Here is a 13,827-nt window from a genome sequence, read left to right as displayed (position 1 = left end):
GGGTCTCTAGGGTGGGCCGGACACACTACCCTTGAGGTCTCCATGTTTGATCTTCCCAAGAAGAGGACTAGGAGACGGTCTTGATGTGACAAACTGGGAAACTGAGGTCAAGAGAAATCAGAACTTGGCCCGAGGTCACACGACAGACAAGTGATGCACATGGAATTCTAACTGGAATCAAACTTGGGGTTCCCTTCCCCCATCACAAGGCAGAAATGAGACAGGGAGGCTGTGGGGGACCCAGCAAGAGCAGAGAGGGGCTGAGAGGGAAGCAGAGAAGAGTGGGCAGGACCAGCAGGGTCTGACGGGGTGGTAGGAGCTCCAGCAACAGGATCTGCAACCCTATCCTTTCTCTTTTTTTGCATTTAGTATTTTTAACTGTGTAATATATACATAACATAAAATTTACCGCTTTAGTCATTTTAAGTTCCGTGTCCTTACGTACACTGACATTTTGTGTGACCATCAGTCTCATCCATCTCCAGAATTTTTTTCTCTTGCAAAACTGAAACCCTAAATCAATTAAGGGCTTTCCGGGTGGCGCTAGTGGTAAAGAACACACCTGCCAATGCAGGAGACATGAGACGTGGGTTTGATCCCTGGGTCAGGAAGATCCCCTGGAGAAAGAGATGGCAACCCACTCCAGTATTCTTGCCTAGAGATTCTCATGGGCAGAGGAGGCGGGCAGGCTACAGTCCATGGGGTCGCAAAGAGTTGGACATGACTGAAGTGACTTAGCACACATACTAATTAAACAATAACTCCTCATTCCTTGTTGCTCTCAGTCCCTGTGATCAACCATGCTACTTTCTGTCTGTATGACCACTCTAAGGGGATCCTTGTATTTATTGAGGAAAATGTGTAAGTTCAGTTCAGTTCAGTTCAGTTGCTCAGTCATGTCTGACTCTTTGAGACCCCATGGACTGCAGCACGCCAGGCATCCCTGTCCATCACCAGCTCCCAGAGCTTACTCAAACTCATGTCCATTGAGTCAGTGATGCCATCCAACCATTTCATCCTCTTTCATCCCCTTCTCTTCCTGCCTTCAATCTTTCCCAGCATCAAGGTCTTTTCCAATGAGTCAGTCCTTTGCATCAGGTGACCAAAACATTGGTGTTTCAGCTTCAGCATCAGTCCTTCCAGTGAATATTCAGGACTGATTTCCTTTAAGATGGATTGGTTGGATCTCCTTGTTGTCCAAGAGACTCTCAAGAGTCCTCTCCAATACCACAGCTCAAAAGCATCAATTCTTCAGTGCTCAGCTTTCTATATAGTCCAACTCTCACATCCATACATGACTTCCAAAAAAAACATAGCTTTGACTAGACGGACATTTGTTGGCAAAGTAATGTCTCTGCTTTTTAATATGCTGTTAGGTTGGTGATAACTTTTCTTCCAAGAAGCAAGGGTCTTTTAATTTCATGGCTGCAGTCACCATCTGCAGTGACTTTGGAGCCCCCCAAAATAAAGTCTGTCATTGTTTCCATTGTTTCCTCATCTATTTGCCATGAATTGATGGGACCAGATGCCATGATCTTTTCTAAGTGTTGCACTCTCCTCTTTCACTTTCATCAAGTTCTTTGCTTTCTGCCGTAAGGGTGGTGTCATCTGCATATCTGAGGTTATTGATATTTCTCTCGACAATCTTGATTCTAGCTTGTGCTTCATCCAGTCCAGCATTTTTCATGATATACTCTGTATATAAGTTTGTAAATGCACCCCCAAATTTGGAAGCATCCTCTCTGCTATGGCAACATGCGAATTAGGATGCCCAGAGATGGACTTTATATCCCTTCTCCTCCCATGTTGCCTAAAAGAAGCCTTAGCATACAGCAGGTACTTAAGAAATATTTGTGAATGTCTTTATTGGGTTCGGGATAACCAGCGCTCTTTCCTTTGCCCCCCATGTCACCGCGCCACTTCCCATTTTCAGTGTGCTCACTATGCTACAGCTGTGTCCAAATTTACTGCTCCTTTTACACCAGTAACATCTGGGGAGAAAACATCCCTTGGAACAAGCTTCTGGAACCTTCTCTGAGGGTGCTATTTCTGAGAAGCGTCTCCAGGGTGCTTCCAGCAAGGACTCTAGAGCCCTCCAGAAGGTGTGCATTGCTCACAATCAGATCATTCATTCTTCTGCTGACTATTCTCTCTTTCAAAGGTTTTCCTTACTTAGACTCTTCACCTCCTATAAGATCTACCGCAGGGACACTCTCAGGAAAGAGTCAGGCAAACACAAAATGAGAAAGGATGGTCTTTTTGGCAAGGATGAAGACAAGAGGCATCACCCTGGGGTCAGATTTGGGTCCCTGATGGGCTGCAGCCCTGGCCTGCCTAGAGGGCACAGTGACCCAGCATCTTGCCTTCCTTGTCAGCCCTGGGATAGGAGGATTCCAGAGAAGCGTCTTAGTGCCCGGGACAGGGGCAGAGTGGCCACACTGTGGGACAGATGAAAAGAAACAAAGCCACTAGATGTAACTGGTGGGATTACGCTAGAAGTCCCAAAGTTTCCAAAGAAACTTTTCCAGTTGGAACCGAGTTTTCCTCTCCCAGCCATGCCCGGGGATTACCCTTAAGCACCTGTTCATCTCCAGACAGCAGCAGCTGGAAAGGCTAGCAGGGAAGGTTACAGCCCCCCACCCCCACCCCCACCCCACTTTGTGCCTGGAGATTTCTTGGAAGCCCCACCCCGGAAGCTGGAGGAAGGGAGGGCTGAGGGGAGGGGAGGAAGGAAACCTAAAGGAAAGAAACTGGATGAAAGAAGAGGGGGAGCTCTTGTGTTCCAGATGCGCAACTTATAGTATGCAGCCTGCTTTCCATGGGTGGGAGCAAACCCCAGCAGTGGAACCCCAATCTAGAACCCCAGCAGTGGAACCCCAATCTGCCAGCATCTGAGTGCCTTCTAAGGCCAGGCCTGTGTAAGATGCTGGAAGGGAGCCCGGATGAAAAGCTTCTTAAAGTGTTATAACTATGGAGTTTGTGAGTTTTGGTTTTTTCTATCTTATTTTTTTAGTTTAAAATGTGATTCCAGCTTCCAAGAAGCATCATTGGAGTCTGTTGAGGAGGACAACATGGATGATGAAGAAGCTGGAGTGAAGCATCTAAACTGGCATGTGACCAGGTTCTGGGCTGGGGTGCACAGCATGTGAATTTGGGGGGTCATGGTGGGGCATGCGGTGTGATCACCCAAAGGCCTCCTCAGAGGATTCCCCGCCTCTCCAACTAGGGTATCAGTATTCTGTCCACAGATTCCAGCAGGCACAGGCGGGGTGGGAGCAGGGTCCAAGTGCCATGATCCCAGCTCCGGGGGGTGGGGGATGGAGGGTGGGGGATGGGCATTGAGTCTGGTCACTCCTTTCCACGTGGGAGGAGGCATCTCAGTGCAGAATTCAGAAGGCTCACATGGTACAACCAACTGGGCCAACCTACAACCTCAAGACTCAGAGCCTTCCCAAGAGGTACGAGGACCCCAGATGTAAGGGACTCAGTTTCCAGATTCTCATTGAGGCAGCAAAATGCGCTGCCTCCAAAATACCCCTTCAGCATATGGATTACTTTGAGCTGAAACCAGTCAAGGCCCAGACGACTCAGGAAGAACTTTGTCCCCCTTAGCCTCCTAAAGACTGGATCAGAGGGCCTGATCCAGGAGGGAAGCATCAATCACTAGAGGTAATCACAGTTGGAGCCAGGTGTGTAGCTGGGAGGAGCCCTCTGAAGTCTGTTAAATTCCTCCCTGTGTCCCATTGTATCTACCTGGCTCAGCAAACATTTATTTACCAAACATTTGCTTTCCTGTCTCCCTGTCAGTTGCCCTCTTTCCCTTGGTATCCATATATTTTGTATATGGATACAATACAATAATGTATCCATATTATTATCCATAATAATACAAGCAAGATGTCTTTTAATGAACGCACAATGATACACCTAACCATCTGATACTTTTCCAAAAATGTTTACTTCTTATATTTAATAATTATTTAAATCAAAGCTTATAACAATGTGTTAATATTTGTTTTGATCACACGTGGATTATTATTAAGATGATAACTAAATCCAGAGGAAATAATTTTCAAATTTCTACTTTTGTTCTTATTTCTGTAACCAAGTATGATGGGCAGTCAATGAAAGATTTTCAATCACAAAAATATCTTTTCTTGGCATAAAATCCTGTGTGGAAGAGGAATGGAAATACAATTTAAAGATAGTAAATTTCCAATACCCAAAGAAGAGAATTTGTTGTATTTTTTAAATGGATGATGAGCTTCCCTTGCAGTTCAGCTGGTAGAGAATTCGCCTGCAATGCAGGAGACCTAGGATCTATCCTTGGGTTGGGACGATCCCCTGGAGAAGAGAATGGCTACCCACTCCAGTATTCTGGCCTGGAGAATTCCATGGACTGTATAGTCCATGGGGTCACAAAGAGTCAGACGTGACTGAGCAACTTTCACTTTAAATGATGATAGTGAACAGAAGACAACTATAGTGTTTCCCTTCTGTTAGATACATTTTAAAGGGGGATGAACCACTTTATTTTAAAATGCTGATATTTGCATTATGTGGGAAATTCTACCTCACATATTTAAACTTAATGAAGACAGAAATTCAGCTGTCAACTTAAAAATGTGGATGGAAGAACATAGTTTTTTGGAAAAATTTTAGAGTATAGGTTAGCGAAAAGATTGGAAGACACAAAAATTTAGGGTTACGGGGACTGAGGTGCCATTGAGTGGAATGATATTAAGAAAAATTCCCAGGATTTCAATGTCAACTTAGTATCTGTTTCTGCGCACTGCACATGCTCTCCCAAAACAAGATGAACCCTCACTTCTGTTTATTTTTCCCAACTTTTTGTTCTGTTCATATTCTTCAGGATTCAGGCTGGGATGGACGTGAGGACATTAACTGGGCTCTGATAAATTCAACAATGATTGAGTATAAATATAGGTATACATTTACATATTCATACCATATGCTATGACTATAATATATGCATATTTATTATAATATAAATTTCTAAATTTATGTTTAGAAATTATTTATAATACTTATGTATTATGATTATAAAATATAACTAACATTTAATTTATAATTATTATAACATATTATAATGATAATTTATTTTGATTATATATTTATTATTACAATTATCTTTTTGTAACTTATCCTAATTATAAATATATAATTATAATTATCATATGAAAAATAAGTTTTTGGCTGTCCCCTCTAGAAATATGTTTTCTAATCTTGACTATCCTGAAAGAAATTGTGGCATATTTTCTGCCGTTACCTGGTGTTTCAGGAATTTGTTGGGCTGGTGACACTCACTGAGTGGAGTGTAATATGAGACCGGGGCTGGATGGCCTGCCCATAGCCTGCTTGTGTGTTAAAGAAAGTGGACAAAGACTTGTAAAAAAGGGAATCCGGAGGTTCTGGTTTCTCCTTGGCCACCACACACCATCCCTAGGATGCCAGTAAAGGAGAGAGACAAGGAGGCCTGAGGGACACAGCCCGAGGCCCATGCAGCCTGCTAGCCCTGCAGCAGTGCCCTGTGCAGCACCGGAGAGCGGCTGCAGCTGCTGGCCCAGGATTCGTCCGCACCCACTGAGGGCAGGAGATACAGCCTCGGTCTACACTGGGCTCTGATTGCCCCCAACACACAGTCACAGCCTGATTGACTCATTAACTCATTGACCACGGGATTTTTGCAGAGACTAATGCTCTTGGCTGGCAGTTTTCTTTTGGCCAGCCAAAAATTAATTCTTCTATTTTGCTAACACTTTGTGGATATCACGTTCAATAAGTAACACCTAACACACCTGTATGGTCTTCTAATTTTCGTGAAATATTTATTATCAGTTTACTCTTCTGTAGAAACAAAGGAGCACCCTCCAGCACCGTGAGTTTCATGTTCACTTTCCGAATCAGCATCAGTCACTAAGATTTTCTGTCTTTTTGTTGGTCTGATATTCACACCGTCTGAATCAGAATTATATTCTGAAGAACTATCTTCTGAGACCCTTCTATATATGCCACTCAGACAGTTAGAGAAGGTATCTGCATAAAATTCACGGAAAAATTCTTCTTCAATCAAAATTTTGCAGTGTGTCATTTTTGAAAATTTTAGTTTTATAATATACACAAGGTGGAAACAAAAACCTAACGGAGCAAAGTGTGAAGATAACGAAAATCGTTAAGCTGTATAATGAACCCTTGATCAATTTTAAGCTCTTAACAACTTCCCACAGTGATGCTAATTGTTATCACTCTCTAAAAATGTATTGATAGGTCTCCAGTCAATAATGTCCAGGTCACAAAAGACGTATTAATACAACTCCAGTCAATAATTAATAACCCTGGAAACCAAGGGCTCTGGAGGCAAGGCTTTGTCCCTGCACAGCAAACACGCTGCAAATTCAGGGATCAGAAATTCCCACATAGTTACAAACAAGGACCCACACTAGAGCACAGGGAACTCTGCTCAAAGTTTTGTGGCCGCCTAGATGGGGGGGAGTTTGGGGGACAATGGATACATGCATAGGGATGGCTGAGTCCCTTTGCTGTCCACCTGAAACTATCACAACATTGTTAATTGGTCATACTCTGATATAAAATAAGACTTTATTTTTCTAAAAAAGAAAGAAGCTCCCACACGCTCATCTTTTCACATTTTATAGGCTCATGTTTTTACTGTACTGATGGGCTGGCAGCCAAGTTATTTGTACTCATCACCTTTCAATATATTCATCTGTGAACAGAACTCAGTAATGGATGGCATCAGGCCCACGTTTCTAAGAGAAAGAAGGGAAGGAAAAGGAAATCATGCTACATACCAAGCAGGGCAAGTTGCTGACAGAATTTCAGTGTATAAACCTAAGAGAATAGAGTTCTGTGCTCCAGAAGACGAACCAACAAAATCCACAGAACCTTGGCTTACTTATCTCTACGGTGGAAAGAATATTCCTCTTTAACCCCTCAGGGGTGAAATATGTAACAAATTCATAGCTTGGGGAGTTTCCCTGATGGCTCAGATGATAAGGAATTCACCTGCCAATGCAGGAGATGCAGATTTGATCACTGGGTTGGGAAAATCCCCTGGAGAAGGAAATGGCAACCGACTCCAGTAATCTGGCCTGGAGAATCCCATTGACAGAGGAGCCTAGCAGGCTACAGTCCATGGGGTCACAAAGTCAGACACAACTTAGAGAATGAACAACAACAAGGGGAAGGATGTTGCTCCCTAATCCCAGATGAAATCTGTAACAATTTTATAGCTTGGGGATGAATTAGAAAGAAATTTGGAAGGTGCTGAGAGTTTAGAAGTAGTATTTAGAAGTAGTGAAGTATTTCCACTAAAATCAGTCTTGCACAGAGCTTTCAAATATTTTGAGCTATGGTGAGTCTTTCATCTTAAAAGTGGGTAACAACCCCTCTCAAATTCTTCTCCCACCTATTCTAACTCCTCCCCCCCTTATTGTTGCTCTATATCTGGGAGAATAATTCTGGGAATTTACCCATCAAAAATATGTTTAAATTCCCTCTATTTCCCTTCACTCAGCTTCCTAAGACAGTAGGTGTGTAGTACTGCCTCCTACCCAAGTGAATCTAATTTTTTATTCTTCTGGCAACTGAAAACAAAACAAAACGCATGACGTAAAAGTTGAGAATTACGCTTTGTTTGAGGACCTTACTGAGGACTATAGCCCAGGAAGGCAGCCTCTGAGATCGCTCTGAGGGACTTGTTCCAAAGAGGTTTAAGGGAAGAATCTGGTTCTATAGGAGTTTTTGCTGAAATAAAAAAGGTAGTTGAACATCAAAAGATCACTGCTAATCACACATACACACACACACACACACACACACACAATAGACTTCTTAAGTTGATTTCAATGCTTTTCTGTGTATGGAACGAGGCAAGAATCTGGGCTCACTGAGATTACTCCTTTAATAAGCATCTTAACTATCAGGGCCAGTATCTTATCTTTCTCCATCCTGAATCCCCCTCCATCCTGAATCCCCTGTGCCTTCAGAGCAGCTGTGGTAGCTGATGGCTTTTTGGCTGCAGTATCCTTTGTTTACTGACGTGGCAGGTGACCCTCTCTGTCCACACTTCCTCGAAGGGTCCTCATCTTTATAAAGCCCTGGACCAGAGGAGAACATTGCTGACCACCTTTACTGGCCAGGATTTCTGCATATCACAGGGAGCTCTCCTCCTGGCCTTTCCCACACAGGGTTAAGGTAACCTCCCAGGCATACTCTCATTTTCCTGGTGAAGAGTCACGGAGCTTTGTGGGCTTCCATTGGACAGAAGCCTGGTCTATATTTGGACTGAGTAGTTTTCATCCTGGGGGCGCTGGTGGGGGTTATAGGAGTTTGTCTCATCATGTTATAGGCAGTTCCCAAACCAGCAGGAGAGTGGAACATCAAACCCCAAAACGGATCCTGGTTTGGCTCAGTTGCTCTGCAGAATTGAGAAGGTCCTGTCACTGAAATTTCTCAAGAAAAGGAAACCACAGATCAGGTTGAATGTATCATCTTGGGCACATTTATCTTAAACTGGACACAAACCCAATACCTCAGCCAGGTTTTTCTGTGCAATCACGATGTTTCACAGGAAAAAAATAAAGGTACATTTTGTGAGGGGGGCAAAGGCCTAATAGTATGGTTGCTGATAAAGGTCAAAGGTCTGGGAGAGATTTTGGTGAAATCAGCTGAAGTGCTTAGCTTGAAACCAGAGCTAGCTGAGGTTTCAGATTTCACAAAGAAGCTTTTATTGCAAGCCCTTTAGAAGTTGGTCTTCATAGCCGGTGGCCACTTAAGTGGGGGTGTGTCTTGAAAATGTTCTAAAACCACAGGGAACATTTTCCACATATATCATCATCTGTCTGGGAAGTAAGAGGACTCAGGCAAGTGCGCCTCCATTTTTTTTTGGGTCACTTGGACAATTCAGATAACAATGCACAGTGATCCCAGTCCACATTTTTTCAGATCTAAAGCTGAATTTGTCATTTGCATGCGCTTGAGACTGGAAGTGAATTTTGTGAAGGTATGTGAAAAGGGGGCTGATGGCCGCTAACAGACCTGGGACACATTTTCTAAGTGATTTTTCCAAGATTCACTCATCACATATTCAAATCCTACTTGGATGAGAGATGTTGAATTCCTCTCCCTCTTGGTTCCTGGAGGGTTGATCCCTGGGTCAGGAAGATCCCCTGGAGAAGGGATAGGCTACCCACTCTGGTATTCTTGGGCTTCGTTTGTGGCTCAGATGGTAAAGAATCCGCCTGAAATGCGGGAGACCTGGGTTCAACCCCTGGGTTAGGAAGATCCCCTGGAGAAGGGCATGGCCACCCATTCCAGCATTCTTGCCTGGAGAATCCCATAGACTGAGGAGCCTAGTGGGCTATAGTCCATGGGGTCACAAAGAGTCGGACTCAACTGAGCAACTTTCACTTTCGCTTTGGTGGCTGGATTCATTCTGCAAGAACCAAAGGGAGAAGCTCATTTGCCCAGGAGAACCTCTCAGACTGAGAGTCAGAACAGTCAGGGGCAAAGAACTGTAAACAGACACTGTGACTGGAAGGCCCATTCTTTTTTCAAAGTATTTGTTTTATTTTTGACTGCACTGGATCTTTGTTGCTGCGCTCAGCTTTCTTTAATTGCCTCAAGCTGGGGCTGCTCTTTGTTGCCGTGCAGGCTTCTCTTGTGGTGGAGCACAGGCTCTAGGAACCGTCGGCTTCAGTAGCTGTTGGGCACGGGCTTCACTGCTCTGCGACATGTGGGATCTTGCTTTGGGACCAATCCGTGTCCCCTGCATTTCAAGGTGATTACTTAACCACTCAGTTCAGTTCAGTTCAGTCGCTCAGTCGTGTCCAACTCTTTGCGACTCCTTGAACCACAGCACACCAGGCCTCCCTGTCCATCACCAACTCCCGCAGTCCACCCAAACCCATGTCCATTGAGTCGGTGATGCCATCCAACCATCTCATCCTCTGTCGTCCCCTTCTCCTCCTGCCCTCAGTCTTTCCCAGCATCAGGGTAACCACTCAACCACCAGGGAAGTCTGGAAGACCCATTCTTGAAGCCATATTGTGGCTGGTGGAATTATGTTCCTCACACCTCAATCAAAGTCAGACCAACCCCAGTGGCCACCCAGATCCAGCCTGGTGTTCACGGAGCCCACCTAGGATAGTTACCGTTTGGCCCAACCCAAGAAACCTAAACAGTAGTTCTGTACTTGGAATTCCCCATGTGGAGAGAGCTGCTGTCTTCCAAATGGAGAGGAATCAGCACACAGAAACCCCACCAGTAACAGCCTGGGGTAACAGCTGGACTCAATTCACCTTTCTGCTATGACAAAATGAATTCCTAGGCATGTCCAGAATATGAGCACTGTTGGAGGACTAGGTGTCCTTTCTTTTTTTTTATTTTTACATTATATTTTATCTATTTTTATCAAGATCTGATTGATATATAACATTATATTATTTTCAGGCGTAAAACATAATGACTCCATATTTGTATATATTGTGATGATCACTATAATAAATCTATTTAGCATCTCTCTTCACACACAGTTACAAATCTTTTTTTATTTTCTTGTGGTAAGAGCTTTTAAGAACCATTCCCTTAGCAACTTCCAAATATAGAAAACAGTATGATTAACTGCAATCATCCCATAGTACATTGCATCCCCTGGACTTACTTATTTTATAACTGGAAGTTTATATCTTTTGATTCCCTTCACCCATTTTGCCCCCCATAGCTCGCCCAACCCTGCCTCTGGCAATCACCAATCTGTTCCATGTATCTATGAGCTTGTTTTTATGCTTTTTATTATTATTTGTTATTATCATTATTATTGCTTTTGTTGTTACTTAGATTCCATGTGTAAGTGAGATCATATGGAATTTGTCTTTCTCTATCTGACTTATCTCACTTAGCACAATGCTCTCAAGGTCCATCCATGTTGCAAATGTCAGGGTTTTCTTTTTCATGGCTGAGTAATATTCCATTATATATCTATTTTATACATATATATGCTTCATTTTTTCCATTCATTTGTACATCAGTGGACATTTAGGATCTTTTATAAGCTCAGACATTTTTGAAAATAGCTCTATATGTAGCAACAGACACTTAAAAAAGTCATTTTTTTCCCATATGTCCAATAAAATGGATTTTATTATAACTGTGCCTCTCAGCCAGGGCTGGGGAATTCAAAGAAGTGCCAGGAGCGGCTAGGAAAGACCTCCTGCTAGAGGTCTGAAAGAAGCCTAACGATTTGGAGGCCTTTCAAAAAGAATTTTAAATGGTTACAAAGCTGCAGACCATCAAACAGAAGAGTGGACATGGTACAATAAATGGTAAAATAAGGCGAATGGAAATCAAAACCCAGCAGCTGCAGGAGAAAGATGATGGCGCTGAAGGCATCAACTGATCCTCTATGTATTTGTTAGGGAGAGACCACTGGGCAGACGCTAAGATTTCTCACAGCCGGTGCAAAGAGGAACCTACTACCAGTTCCATTAAGGCACTAGGCCTACAAGTGAGGGGTGGCTCATCATCTGAGGACAAGCACAACTATTTGGGCAGGAAGAGAGGGTGGGGGTGGGGAGAGCAACATGCAGCCCCAGGGGCTTCAAGGGAGGGAGACACATTACCCCCATTTGCCCAGGACCCAGGGGCTTCCCAAGATAAAGTTTTTCAGTGCTAAAGCCAGGAAAGCTTGGGCAAATCCAGAGGGGTTGGTTCCCACTCCACTGTGGCAGGAAGCACTCTGCCTAACCCTAACCCTAACCAGAACCAGAACCAGAACCGCCTCTGGACCTCACGTTTATTCCCAGACCCACAGCTGCAGGTGGGAGCAGCTTCCATAGCCTCTGACCTTGGGGTTCTGGCAAGTCACTGTCCTGGTGTTTGTAAAACACAGTCGAAACCAGAGGATGCGGGAGGCGGGAAGGACAGCAGAGGACGGGAGAATGCTCTCTTGGGGAGCCCCAGCAGTGGTTGCAGACTTGACTTTTCTTAGCCTGCAGCTGCAGGAGAAGGAAGCAGTGAGCGCAAGCTGTCCCTCAAGAGTCCCAGGAATCCTGCGCACAGGTCACCTCCTTCAAATAGGCCTGGTGAGTCATGCCAGATGCCTCCTGGGCATGGATGAGGCGACAACAGCTGGCATCCCAACTCTGCCAGCAGCCTGCAGGGCAGGAGCCAGCCTCCTGTCTCTGGCCAGCTTGTCTTGCCTCCACCAGCCTTGGAGATTCCTGGTCATAGGAAGATTCCTCAGAATGCTGGTTAACAGGGAAAACTCAGGCTGTGGAACCCCAGACTCAGTAAGGCAGCTTTCATGGTGGCCTTTTGCCTAGCGTTGCAGGTAATGAGCTTTTCCGCATAGAAGAGGACTGCTCCCCACCCCCTCATTTCATAACCAGTGCTTTGACATAGCTATCCCTGTGCTGGAACATTCTGTCCTGTGCCAACAGACTCCCTCATCTCAGCACAGTGACTTTCGCTCCACAGAGGAACTTTGCTGCCCTATTCTAGGACTACGACATAATTCTACCCACTCCTACAGAGTCATCCTTCTTGGAAGGTTGACAGTCACTAAGGCTTCCCCGGCAAAACAGTGCTGCATCTGGGTTTGCCCAAATTTTCATGCTTTTACCACAAAAGATTTTTTTTAATTATTTTTATTTTTTAGGTTGTGCTGGGTTTTCCTTGCTGCTCATGGGCTTCTTCTAGTTGTGGTGAGTGGAGACTTCTCATCTTGTTGCAGAGTACATGCTCTAAGGCATGCCAGCTTCAGTAGTAGTGGCACACCGGATTAGTTGTCCCAAGATGTGTGGGGTCTTCCGGGGCCGGGACTGAACCCGTGTCCCCTGCATGGCCAGGCAGATTCTTAACCACTGGACCACCAGGGAAGTCCAGGATTTTTCTATTTCTGACCCTCAGAAGGGTCCCCAGTCTTCCTTCCCCTGCACTGATAAGGAGGCTGGAGAATCATGTTCCACCTCTCCTGGTTCATTTTTTCCTGCATCTATCCAGTGAAGAGGAACTAAAGAGCCTCTTGATGAAGGTGAAAGAGGAGAGTGAAAAAACTGGCCTAAAACTCAGCATTCGAAAAATAAAGATCATGGCATCTGGTCCCATCACTTCGTGGCAAATAGATGGGGCAAAAATGGAAATAGTAACAAACTCTATTTTCTTGGGCTACAAAATCACCGCCGATGGTGACTGCAGCCATGCAATTAAAAGACGCTTGCTCCTTAGAAGAAAAGATATGACAAACCTAGACAACGTATTAAAAAGCAGAGACATTACTTTGCCGACAAAGGTCCGTCTAGTCAAAACTATGGTTTTTCTAAATGTACAGATGTGAGAAAGTGAGAGTCACTCAGTCGTGTCTATAGAAGGCTGAGCACTGAAGAACTGATGCTTTTGAACTCTGGTGTTAGAGAAGACTCTTGAGAGTCCCTTGGACTGCAAGGAGATCAAACCAGTCAATCCTAAAAGAAATCAACCCTAAATATTCATTGGAAGGACTAATGCTGAAGCTGAAGCTCCAATACTTTGGCCACCTGATATGAAGAGCTGACTCTCTTGAAAAAGACTCTGATGCTGGGAAAGATTGAAGGCAGGAGGAGAAAGGGATGACAGAGGATGAACTGATTGGATGGCATCACCAAGTCAATGGACATGAGTTTGAGTAAACTCTGGGAGACAGTGAAAGACAGGGAAGCTTGGCATGCTGCAGTCCATGGGGTCTCAAAGACTTGGACATGACTGAGCAACTGAACAACAACAAATCCATCAAAGAGAATTTGCTGG

Source organism: Ovis canadensis, chromosome 13 (assembly GCF_042477335.2).
Source record: "Ovis canadensis isolate MfBH-ARS-UI-01 breed Bighorn chromosome 13, ARS-UI_OviCan_v2, whole genome shotgun sequence".
Taxonomy (NCBI): Eukaryota; Metazoa; Chordata; class Mammalia; order Artiodactyla; family Bovidae; genus Ovis; species Ovis canadensis.
The sequence above is the reverse complement of the archived record's forward strand: the minus strand, read 5'-3'. Positions refer to the sequence as shown.